The sequence below is a fragment of the Cherax quadricarinatus genome, chromosome 37, assembly GCF_038502225.1.
Source record: "Cherax quadricarinatus isolate ZL_2023a chromosome 37, ASM3850222v1, whole genome shotgun sequence".
Taxonomy (NCBI): domain Eukaryota; kingdom Metazoa; phylum Arthropoda; class Malacostraca; order Decapoda; family Parastacidae; genus Cherax; species Cherax quadricarinatus.
In genome coordinates, this window is record NC_091328.1 from 12,768,214 (window position 1) to 12,780,713 (window position 12,500).

Here is a 12,500-nt window from a genome sequence, read left to right on the forward strand (position 1 = left end):
CAAGAACAATATATTTTAGCCTAACCCAACTAAATATATTTTAGATTTGTTTACAATAATTTAATACTAAACAAACTCAGTGAAATATATTTTTTTCGTTAGGTTCAGAATGATTTTGGCGAAATTATTGCATACACAAATTTTCGCTTGTCCTATATGGCAAGATGAGCGTTGCTATTTAAGCCAAGATCGCAAGTTCTGCCTATTCGGCACGACATATATATATATATATATATATATATATATATATATATATATATATATATATATATATATATATATATATATATATATATATATATATATATATATATATATATATTATGAAGAGTTGCATTTGTTTATATATTTATTTTTACATAATATTTTTTCAACATCCACAAACACATTAATTATAGTCTGGCAGCTTTACAAAAAAAAAAAAAAAGTGACAATCGGGATAAAATCCTAACATTTTCTGGAGCACTTTGTGATACCTTAATATTAAATATTTTGTTGGAAATTACAAAATTCGACATTTAGGACACTTTAATTTGCATAATTATATATTTAATTTTTTTAAAGCACCTAATCACAATAAAATTAGTTTTTACTGAATAGTAAGAATTAAAGAGAGAAATTAATCAACCATGTTTATTAAAGTAACAAAACAATGGAATTTTGTACATTGTACATTTTGTACATTTTTTGTACATTGTACACCTCTATAAAGATAGTACACGACCACTGTTTGCATTATAACTATAATTTTTGAAGTGGTGGACCTGTAAGCCAGTGGAAGGCTTCGGTCAAATGACCAAAATCTCCAGTTGTTGGTCATCATATGACGAACGTCACGAAACATTTGTACTCTTTCCCGACAAACCTAATACCTTCCTACTTTGCATTACTTGCTTAGCCGCTGCACATGACGGGTTTGATACCTCTAGGGTAGTTCCTTGAGGCTCTTGATCAAAGAAATTGGACCCGACCGTCGTTTCTTTGAATCGAACCTGATTTCCTTCCGTCCCACCCACGGTTCTAACACTTCCTCCGTGAACGTAATAATAACACATGATAGAACAGTAAATGTTCCACACCGCGTTTGTCCTTGACGGTGTTCTCAAGTTTGTTTTATGACGAGTGGAAGGAAGACCTTATCTGCGTAGGGATTGGAGGAGGCGACGCAGCTGGAGGCCAGGAGATGTACTGCAGCATCACCATCTGGGATCATGCTGTTTTATGAACTCGAAGGATCTGGCGACATCGTCAGGGTGATGCATCTCCCACGCACCTCAGCAGGTAAGCTTCATCTCCCACGCACCTCAGCAGGTGAGCTTCATCTCCCACGCACCTCAGCAGGTGAGCTTCATCTCCCACGCACCTCAGCAGGTAAGCTTCATCTCCCACGCACCTCAGCAGGTAAGCTTCATCTCCCACGCACCTCAGCAGGTAAGCTTCATCTCCCACGCACCTCAGAAGGTAAGCTTCATCTCCCACGCACCTCAGCAGGAGAGCTTCTTACTCAGACGCAGTTTTTTCTCATGTCAGATAGTGATGATTATGGGTTGTTTTCTTGCTTCCATGACGTGCCATGTCTGCTGCTCCGTGCTGCATCGCAGAGAAGAATCTGGAGGTGTCCACATCCGTCTTGAGGCTCTGTGATCGTCTCAAAATATCTGGCCACGATCTTGGAGCTGGAGATTTAAACAAACTCTGGGATGTTTTCCTCACTGAATCATATTCTGGAGACATGGTTCTATTTTTGCCTGACTACACAGCTGTCTGTTCCTTCTAGTAAGGAATCTTACAAGACCACTGTGACACCCACACCCCATACCCCACACCCACACTCCACTCCACACCCAACACCCCACCCCACACTCACACCCTACACCCCACCCCCACACACGCACACCCCACATCACACCCACACCCTACACACCCCACACTGCAAAACATACCTAAATATATAAGCCAATGTGAACCTAACTTTAATGCTGACACTATGCATATACACAAGCTGTATTTCCTGTATGCGAACACCAACAACCTGCCTGATCATTAGCAGGATTGGTATTAAATGTCGGAGAATCGAACCTTTACTCCTCTTTTCTCTTAATGATTTATACGGGTTTTAAATCCTTATGAATAATAATAATAATAATAATAATAATAATAATAATAATAATAATAATAATAATAATAATAATAATAATAATAATAATAACTGGGTTGAAGATGAAGATAATTAACAACAGCCAGCTGGCTATGCCGGCAGTTGGTCATAAACTTTCAGGCTAGAGCCAACTGCTTTCTCTGGGGATTGTGATAGAGATTCCAGATGGTACTCCCAGATGGTATTGCTAGATGGAGCTCCCAGATGGTGATCCCAAATAGCACTTAAAAATGGTACTTCCAGATGGTACTCCCAGACGGTATTCCAAAGAAGCATTTACTGAATTCACTTGATCATTCAATTAGCTAATCAGAAATACAGTCACTCAGTCAATCAGTTACTAACATCAATAGCCGAGCAAATCAATTATCCACATGAGTAATAATAATCAACTAGAGGATAAGGTAAGAAGATAATCACAATTATCTCATTAATTACACAATTAATCAATCTACTAATCATTTACTCGACAAATGATTGGAGCATTAAAGCAAGAAATCAATAAATCAAACTAGCAATTATTCAACCAGTCAACCAAATTCCTCACCTAGTCACTCAATTATACAACCTGCCAATTTAAAAATAAATTAATCACCAAATTACGCAACTCAGTCAATCTGCCAGTCAGATGTTCAACCCAGTCAACTAAGTCGTACAGCAAATTATGCAATCATCCAATTAATAAATTGTTCAACTAATCAATCAGTTACTCAACCAAGAAGGCAGTCACCGAATCAGTTGCTCAACCAGTCAACATGGATAACTAATGAGAAAGCAAAGTTTGAAAGAAAACTGTAACCTGGAGAGTTATCTCTACGGGCGACATCTTCGTTGAAGTTCGGCTGTTAACAACAGGGCAACGGTAGTTGGGGGAGTTTTCCTCTAAATTACGGTAGTCTGATCCAGCGATGGTTGTTGTTGTTGTTGTGTGTGTGTGTGTGTGTGTGTGTGTGTGTGTGTGTGTGTGTACTCACCTATTTGTACTCACCTATTTGTGGTTGCAGGGGTCGAGTCCTAGCTCCTGGCCCCGCCTCTTCACCGGTTGCTACTAGACCCTCTCTCTCCCCGCTCCATGAGCTTTATCAAACCTCGTCTTAAAACTGTGTATGGTTCCTGCCTCCACTACGTCATTTTCTAGGCTATTCCACTGCCTTACAACTCTATGACTGAAGAAATACTTCCTACTATCTCTCTGACTCATTTGTGTCTTCAACTTCCAATTGTGGCCTCTTGTTTCTGTGTCCCCTCCCTGGAACATCCTGTCCTTGTCCACCTTGTCTATTCCACGCAGTATTTTATATGTCGTTATCATGTCTCCCCTGACCCTCCTGTCCTCCAGTGTCGTCAGGCCGATTTCCCTTAATCTTTCTTCATAGGACATTCCCCTTAGCTCTGGAACTAACCTTGTTGCAAACCTTTGTACTTTCTCTAGTTTCTTGACGTGCTTTATCAAGTGCGGGTTCCAAACAGGTGCTGCATACTCCAGTATGGGCCTGACATACACGGTGTACAGTGTCTTGAATGATTCCTTACTAAGGTGTCGGAATGCTGTTCTCAGGTTTGCCAGGCGCCCATATGCTGCAGCAGTTATCTGATTGATGTGTGCTTCCGGAGACATGCTCGGTGTTATACTCACCCCAAGATCTTTCTCCTTGAGTGAGGTTTGCAGTCTTTGGCCACCTAGCCTATACTCTGTCTGTGGTCTTCTGTGCCCTTCCCCTATCTTCATGACTTTGCATTTGGCAGGATTAAATTCGAGAAGCCATTTGCTGGACCAGGTGTCCAGTCTGTCCAGGTCTCTTTGAAGTCCTGCCTGGTGTGTGCCTGTGTGTGTGTGTCCGTGTGTGTGTCTGTAGTAGAAGCAGCAGTAGCAGTAGTAATAAGGCCCTTGTTGTGAATTAGATGTTTGCCATTCTTTTGTGTGTTACCTTCCACTTGCTAGGATTGAACTCCAACAGCCACTTGCTGCGCTACATTTGCACATTTTGTTTAACCTTCTCTCCAGTCAGTGTCAGGAATCACTGGTGCCGGCCTCATCAGTGTCACTTTCGCAGCAAGCAGCGACAGCTTTAACAGTACACATAAGACCCAAAAGGCCAGAAATCACTGATGCCGGCCATGGTACTCATGGAAGTGGGGCCAGGAGCCGAGTCTCGACTCCAACCAACACACAGCGGTGAGTATCGGTGAGTGCATTGCAATTCATCTCTTTGGGTAGGTTATTCACTCCACTTATTTCTTTCACCCACTCTGATAATTCTTCTCTGTTACTCTGTTGGACTGGAGGCGCCTCCACGATGTTATAGGCTTAAACCCCGGCTTCTCCACAAAGGTTTATCGCTTAATGATTCTTACATCTATTATATATTTTTATCATATATTCCTGAAGGAGCTGGAACACTTTCTGGTCACAAAATTGTTCTTTCTTCCTGAATCAGCCAGTGGGAAGGCACAGTCTCAAATACTTACCTAGTGTCTAAGAATGTGCAGTCTGCTCTCTCTCTCTCTCTCTCTCTCTCTCTCTCTCTCTCTCTCTCTCTCTCTCTCTCTCTCTCTCTCTCTCTCTCTCTCTCTATCTATCTATCTCTCTTTCTCTCATAAATCAGCAATGTTGACACCTTACTTAATTAACAATCAGACCCGAGAAACATTAAGATGCCTGTGGTGACTTTAGTGGCACCAGCATCATAGTGGCACCATCCTCATGGTAGCACCAGTCTCATGGTGGCATCAGTGACATAGTGGCACCAGCCTCATGGTAGCACCAGCCTCATGGTGGCAGCATTGCCATGGTCTCATCACAGACATCATTGCTGCTTGTAAAACGATCCTATCTGAACGTTAAAACACTATTACCTCTTTCTCACATCCCACTTTTATTCTAATCCCATTTAAATCCTGGAATTTAAACATCGGCACCTGATCTTCTCTTTCCACAGATAACCATTCAACATTACTACTACTTTCCATTTAGACTTCAATCTATTTCGTTATATTTCGTTCTATTTCACTCGATTTCCCTCTATTCGCTCTGTTTCATTCTATTTCGCTCTATCTCTTTCTCTTTCGTTCTTTTTCGCTACGTTATTCGTTCCTTCCAAGTTCCCTTCGTCTACAACTTTAAGAGTCAAATTTCCATTAACATGCGTACTACATTCACCCTTCATGGCAGGTGAACGGGTTCTGGTGAAGGTCTCTTGGTCCAAGGAAATAGATCTACCCCCTCTATCTTTCCCTGGATTAGAATTAAATACGTCCCATCCCTCCCAGACGCTGTATGGGCCTTATGGGTTTTGCGCTTCAACCAAAATAGTAATAATAATAATAATAATAATAATAATAATAATAATAATAATAATAATAATAAACAACAACAGCAACTTCAACAACAACAACAATAATAATAGCAATAATAATAATAAGCAGAACAACAACAATAATAATAATAATAATAATAATAATAATAATAATAATAATAATAATAATAATAATAATAATAATAATGTGCTAGACGCACGAGCATTCATTCAACTTTACTACAAAAGTTCCAAATTAGCTGTTTAGTAATTACACACAGAGAAAACCAGGGTAGTTTGCCTGGTGTTGCCGACACTTTAATTACTTCTTACGACCAGAGTGGCTACGGGACCAGGGTTCTAACCCATTTCCACAAGAGAACTGTAAAAAACAGAGAAACAGGAATCAGAACTATCAGGAGACACAGAAGACAGTCATTTAAGCAATTGGTAACATAGAAGACAGTCATTTAAGCAGTTGGTAACATAGAAGACAGTCATTTAAGCAGTTGGTAACATAGAAGACAGTCATTTAAGCAGTTGGTAACATAGAAGACAGATAAGTATATATTTAGTAACATAGAAGACAGATAAGTGTACACTTGGTAACACAGACGAAAGTTTCTGTCTTCCAACATGCAGTGAATATATCTGTACATAGAGTACATAGTTGTACTGGTAAACTACAACAGTGCATGGTTGTACTGCGGTATTACAACAGTTCACTGTTGTACTGTTTACTGCAACAGTGCATATTTGTACTGTTGTACTACAACAGTACAAACAGTACCACTACAGTACTGTTGTACTATTAATGTTGTACTACATTACCAGTCCTGTTGTACTACAACAGTACATAGTTGTACTCTTTGTTTTACAACAGTTAATAACACACACACAACGTATGGTCATTTATCTAAGTGTGTTGTCGCTTATTTAATTTGTTCGCGTGGCGTAAATCCTGTGAAATATAGTGTGTGTTTGTGTGTGTGTGTGTGTGTGTGTGTGTGTGTGTGTGTGTGTGTGTGTGTTTGTGTGTGTGTGTGTTTGTGTGTATGTGTGTGTGTGTGTGTGTGTGTGTGTGTACTCACCTATTTGTGGTTGCAGGGGTCGAGTCACAGCTCCTGGCCCCGCCTCTTCGCTGATTGCTACTAGGTCCTCTCTCTCCCTGCCCCATGAGCTCTATCATACCTCGCCTTAAAACTATGTATGGTTCCCGCCTCCACTACGTCACTTTCTAGGCTATTCCACGGCCTGACTACTCTATGACTGAAGAAATACTTCCTAACATACCTTTGATTCATCTGAGTCTTCAACTTCCAATTGTGACGTCTTGTGTCTGTGTCCCATCTCTGGAACATCCCGTCTTTGTCCACCTCGTCTATTCCGCGCAGTATTTTATATGTCGTTATCATGTCTCCCCTGACCCTCCTGGCCTCCAGTGTCGTCAGGCCGATTTCCCTCAACCTTTCTTCATAGGACAATCCCCGTAGCTCTGGGACTAGTCTTGTTGCAAACCTTTGCACTTTCTCTAATTTCTTGACGTGCTTGACTAGGTGTGGATTCCAAACTGGTGCTGCATACTCCAGTATGGGCCTGACGTAGATGGTATACAGAGTCTTAAACGAATCCTTACTGAGGTATCGGAACGCTATCCGTAGGTTTGCCAGGTGCCCGTATGCTGCAGCAGTTATCTGATTGATGTGCGCCTCAGGAGATATGCTCGGTGTTATACTCACCCCCAGATCTTTTTCCTTGAGTGAGGTTTGCAATCTTTGGCCATCTAAACTATATTGTGTCTGCGGTCTTCTTTGCCCTTCCCCAATCTTCATGACTTTGCATTTGGCAGAGTTAAATTCAAGGAGCTAGTTGCTGGACCAGGCTTGTAGCCTGTCCAGGTCTCTTTGTAGTCCTGCCTGATCCTCGTCCGATTTGATTCTTCTCATTAACTTCACATCATCTGCAAACAAGGATACTTCTGAGTCTATCCCTTCCGTTATGTCGTTCACGTATACCAAGAATAGCACAGGTCCTAGGACTGACCCCTGTGGAACCCCGCTTGTCACAGGCGCCCACTCTGACACCTCGTCGCGTACCATGACTCGTTGTTGCCTCCCTGTCAGGTATTCTCTGATCCATTGCAGTGCCTTTCCTGTTATGTGTGCCTGGTCCTCTAGCTTTTGCAGTAACCTCTTGTGAGGAACTGTGTCGAAGGCCTTCTTGCAGTCCAAAAATACGCAGTCGATCCACCCCTCTCTCTCTTGTCTTACTTCTGTCACCTTGTCATAAAACTCTAGTAGGTTTGTGACACAGGATTTTCCTTCCCTGAAACCGTGCTGGTTGTCAATTATACACTGTGTGTGTGTGTGTGTGTGTGTGTGTGTGTGTGTGTGTGTGTGTGTGTGTGTGTGTGTGTGTGTGTGTGTAGTCGCCTATCTGTGCTTACAGGGGTCTAGTCTTAGCTCTCAGCCCAGCTTCCCGAACTTGCACCCACTGTTAGTTATGTCGTGTAAGCTGTTAGTTTACCATGCACTCCCATGCGCATCCTGTGAGCAGTAGCGCTAAAAAAAACAGGATTGCAGGTCACAATGGGTCTCTCACCATGCTGAACATTATATCACTCGGTAAGAATATTATATATTTTGTATTTTATACTTCATATAGTTACTGCTCTGGAAAACGTACAGAGGAGGATGACAAAGTTGATCCCATGTATCAGAAATTTTCCCTATGAGGATATACTGAGGCCCTGAATCTGCACTCTCTCGAAAGGTGTAGAATTAGAGGGGATATGGCTGAGGTGTATAAATGGAAAACAGGAATTAATAAAGGGATGTAAATAGCGTACTAAAAATATCTAACATAGACAGGACTCGTAGCAGTGGCTTTAAATTGGAAAAAAATCAGATTCAGTAAGGATATAGGAAAGTACTGGTTTGGTAACAGAGTTGTGGATGAGTGGAACAAACTCCCGAGTACCGTCATAGAAGCTAAGACCTTGTGTAGTTTTAAAAATAGGTTGGATAAATACATGAGTGGGTGTAGGTGGGTGTGAGTTGGACCTGACTAGCTTGTGGTACTAGGTCGGATGCCGTGCTCCTCCCTTAAGTGACGTGTCTAACCTCACTAGGTCAAAGCATTGGCTTAAACTGGTCGGAGAATTGGACCTGCCTCGCATAGGCCAGTAGGCCTTTTGCAGTGTTCCTTCTTTCTTATGTTCTTATACTACGATATGGAATGTATTATCAAAAAGGGTGATATGTTATTACCACTAAAACGAATTTGGTCGTATATAAGGTTGCAATCTTCTCTCTAAAATACTTCCATTCATCTAGTCGTTGAAAAATGTGGATAAAACCTCAAGATTTCGGATATCATTATCAATGACGTGTTTTTGCACATCTTGTAAGGTTTGATATCTGGAGACTCTCAGATGTAGTGCTCCAGTGTATGTCACTGTCTCTGTTCACATGCCAGTGTATGTCACTGTCTCTGTTCACATGCCAGTGTATGTCACTGTCTCTGTCCGCATGCCAGTGTATGTCACTGTCTGTTCACATGCCAGTGTATGTCACTGTCTCTGTTCACATGCCAGTGTATGTCACTGTCTCTGTCCGCATGCCAGTGTATGTCACTGTCTGTTCACATGCCAGTGTATGTCACTGTCTCTGTTCACATGCCAGTGTATGTCACAGTTGTAGTGCTCCAGTGTATGTCACTGTCTCTGTTCACATGCCAGTGTATGTCACTGTCTCTGTCCGCATGCCAGTGTATGTCACTGTCTCTGTCCGCATGCCAGTGTATGTCACTGTCTCTGTTCACATGCCAGTGTATGTCACTGTCTCTGTTCACATGCCAGTGTATGTCACTGTCTCTGTCCGCATGCCAGTGTATGTCACTGTCTCTGTCCGCATGCCAGTGTATGTCACTGTCTCTGTCCGCATGCCAGTGTATGTCACTGTCTCTGTTCACATGCTAGTGTATGTCACTGTCTCTGTCCACAGGCCAGTGTATGTCACTGTCTCTGTCCACAGGCCAGTGCATGTCACTGTCTCTGTTCACATGCCAGTGTATGTCACTGTCTCTGTCCACAGGCCAGTGTATGTCACTGTCTCTGTTCACATGTCAGTGTATGTCACTGTCTCTGTTCACATGCTAGTGTATGTCACTGTCTCTGCTCACATGCCAGTGTATGTCACTGTCTCTGTTCACATGCCAGTGCATGTCACTGTCTCTGTTCACATGCCAGTGTATGTCACTCTCTCTGTTCACATGCCAGTGTATGTCACTGTCTCTGTTCACATGCCAGTGTATGTCACTGTCTCTGTTCACATGCCAGTGTATGTCACTGTCTCTGTCCGCATGCCAGTGTATGTCACTGTCTCTGTTCACATGCTAGTGTATGTCACTGTCTCTGTCCGCATGCCAGTGTATGTCACTGTCTCTGTTCACATGCCAGTGTATGTCACTGTCTCTGTCCGCATGCCAGTGTATGTCACTGTCTCTGTTCACATGCCAGTGTATGTCACTGTCTCTGTCCGCATGCCAGTGTATGTCACTGTCTCTGTTCACATGTCAGTGTATGTCACTGTCTCTGTTCACATGCCAGTGTGTCACTGTCTCTGTCCGCATGCCAGTGTATGTCACTGTCTCTGTTCACATGTCAGTGTATGTCACTGTCTCTGTTCACATGCCAGTGTATGTCACTGTCTCTGTTCACATGTCAGTGTATGTCACTGTCTCTGTTCACATGTCAGTGTATGTCACTGTCTCTGTTCACATGCCAGTGCATGTCACTGTCTCTGTTCACATGTCAGTGTATGTCACTGTCTCTGTTCACATGCTAGTGTATGTCACTGTCTCTGTTCACATGCCAGTGTATGTCACTGTCTCTGTTCACATGCCAGTGTATGTCACTATCTCTGTCCACAGGCCAGTGTATGTCACTGTCTCTGTTCACATGCCAGTGTATGTCACTGTCTCTGTTCACATGCCAGTGTATGTCACTGTCTCTGTTCACATGCCAGTGCATGTCACTGTCTCTGTTCACATGCCAGTGTATGTCACTGTCTCTGTTCACATGCTAGTGTATGTCACTGTCTCTGTTCACATGCCAGTGTATGTCACTGTCTCTGCTCTGTCCACAGGCCAGTGTATGTCACTGTCTCTGCTCTGTCCACAGGCCAGTGTATGTCACTGTCTCTGTTCACATGCAAGTGCATGTCACTGTCTCTGTTCACATGCCAGTGTGTCACTGTCTCTGTTCATATGCCAGTGTATGTCACTGTCTCTGTTCACATGCCAGTGTATGTCACTGTCTCTGTTCACATGCCAGTGTATGTCACGGTCTCTGTTCACATGCCAGTGTATGTCACTGTCTCTGTTCACACGCCAGTGTATGTCACTGTCTCTGTCCGCATGGCAGTGTATGTCACTGTCTCTGTTCATATGCCAGTGTATGTCACTGTCTCTGTCAATATGCCAGTGTATGTCACTGTTTCTGTCAACATGCCAGTGTATGTCACTGTCTCTGTTCACATGCCAGTGTATGTCACTGTCTCTGTCAACATGCCAGTGTATGTCACTGTCTCTGTCAACATGCCAGTGTATGTCACTGTCTCTGTCAACATGCCAGTGTATGTCACTGTCTCTGTCAACATGCCAGTGTATGTCACTGTCTCCGTTCACACACTTTGCATTTTATGTCACTGATATCTCCATACAAACCATACTGCCAGACATACAACCTAGTCTTAGTTTAGCAGTAACAACATCTTGCAGTTTACTGACCATGTTACTTTCTCCATAGATATATTTAACTTGACACATTTCATTACGATGGATAACGGAGCTGCTAGTTCCTATCTATACCTTTCTACTTTCTTCAGGTTAGTTTGCTAGTTCCATTCTAACAATGTTTCGTAAACTTCTGTTTGAAAAACTAAACTTATATTTAACTTTCTCTTTATTTAATGATTGTTTAACTAACGTTGTCATGATCCTGGAGGACTATGTGAGAGGGAATCATCGAAAACTTACCTGTGATCACTTAACATTTTGTATATATATGTGTAGAGATTCATGCACAAACATGTTACACTCAGATCTCAAGCTACCGAGAGTAAATAATGAGGAGAGTCAATTGCAATTACACTGTGTATGGTCGTAGTTGCCACAAGCTTGAGAACAACAAGTATGGTAAACAGTTCATATTGTAAGGTGGAAGTCCAGTTATTAATTCTATTACACCTCTCTGTTATAGTATGATCAGAGTGGTTAACAATAACAGCACTTCCTGCTCTCCCTCTGTCAAAGTTAAGGGAGCTATTAGCGAAGAGATTTCGCTCTCTTGTGACTTCTTGAGCCCTGTCACATCTATTAAAGCCAGGTGTGTGTGGCTGCAGGGGCCGATTAACCTCCTGGCCCCGCCACTGTGTGTGTACTCACCTAGTTGTGGTTGCAGGGGTCGATTCATAGCTCTTGGCCCAGCCTCTTCACTGGTCGCTACTGTGTGTGTGTGTGTACTCACCTATTTGTACTCACCTATTTGTGGTTGCAGGGGTCGAGTCCTAGCTCCTGGCCCCGCCTCTTCACCGGTTGCTACTAGGCCCTCTCTCTCCCCGCTCCATGAGCTTTATCAAACCTCGTCTTAAAACTGTGTATGGTTCCTGCCTGTGTACGAATGGTATATAATACCGACAAGATGAGAGTAAGACACATGTGCAACATCTGGGTATCTTTATTGTAGAACTTGTCAGACACTGCAACATCATGGAATCTTAATTCTGAGGACATGTACATAACCTTCACGACTACGACATCTACTACTACAACTAACCCATCTCTTTGGGACGGACCTACTTCCACTGGGGAATCCCGCCAACCAGTGAATTTGCCCTCGTCTGCTTCACCTGACGTTACTATATAAGCTCCAGGATTCTTTCTTCTGCTTCAGAATCTCCACGACTATGGTGCTGTTCGCACCTACTCCTAGGTTGAGGGACTGATTACCTCATCTTCTGTACATAGTTCTACTGTCTTCAAGT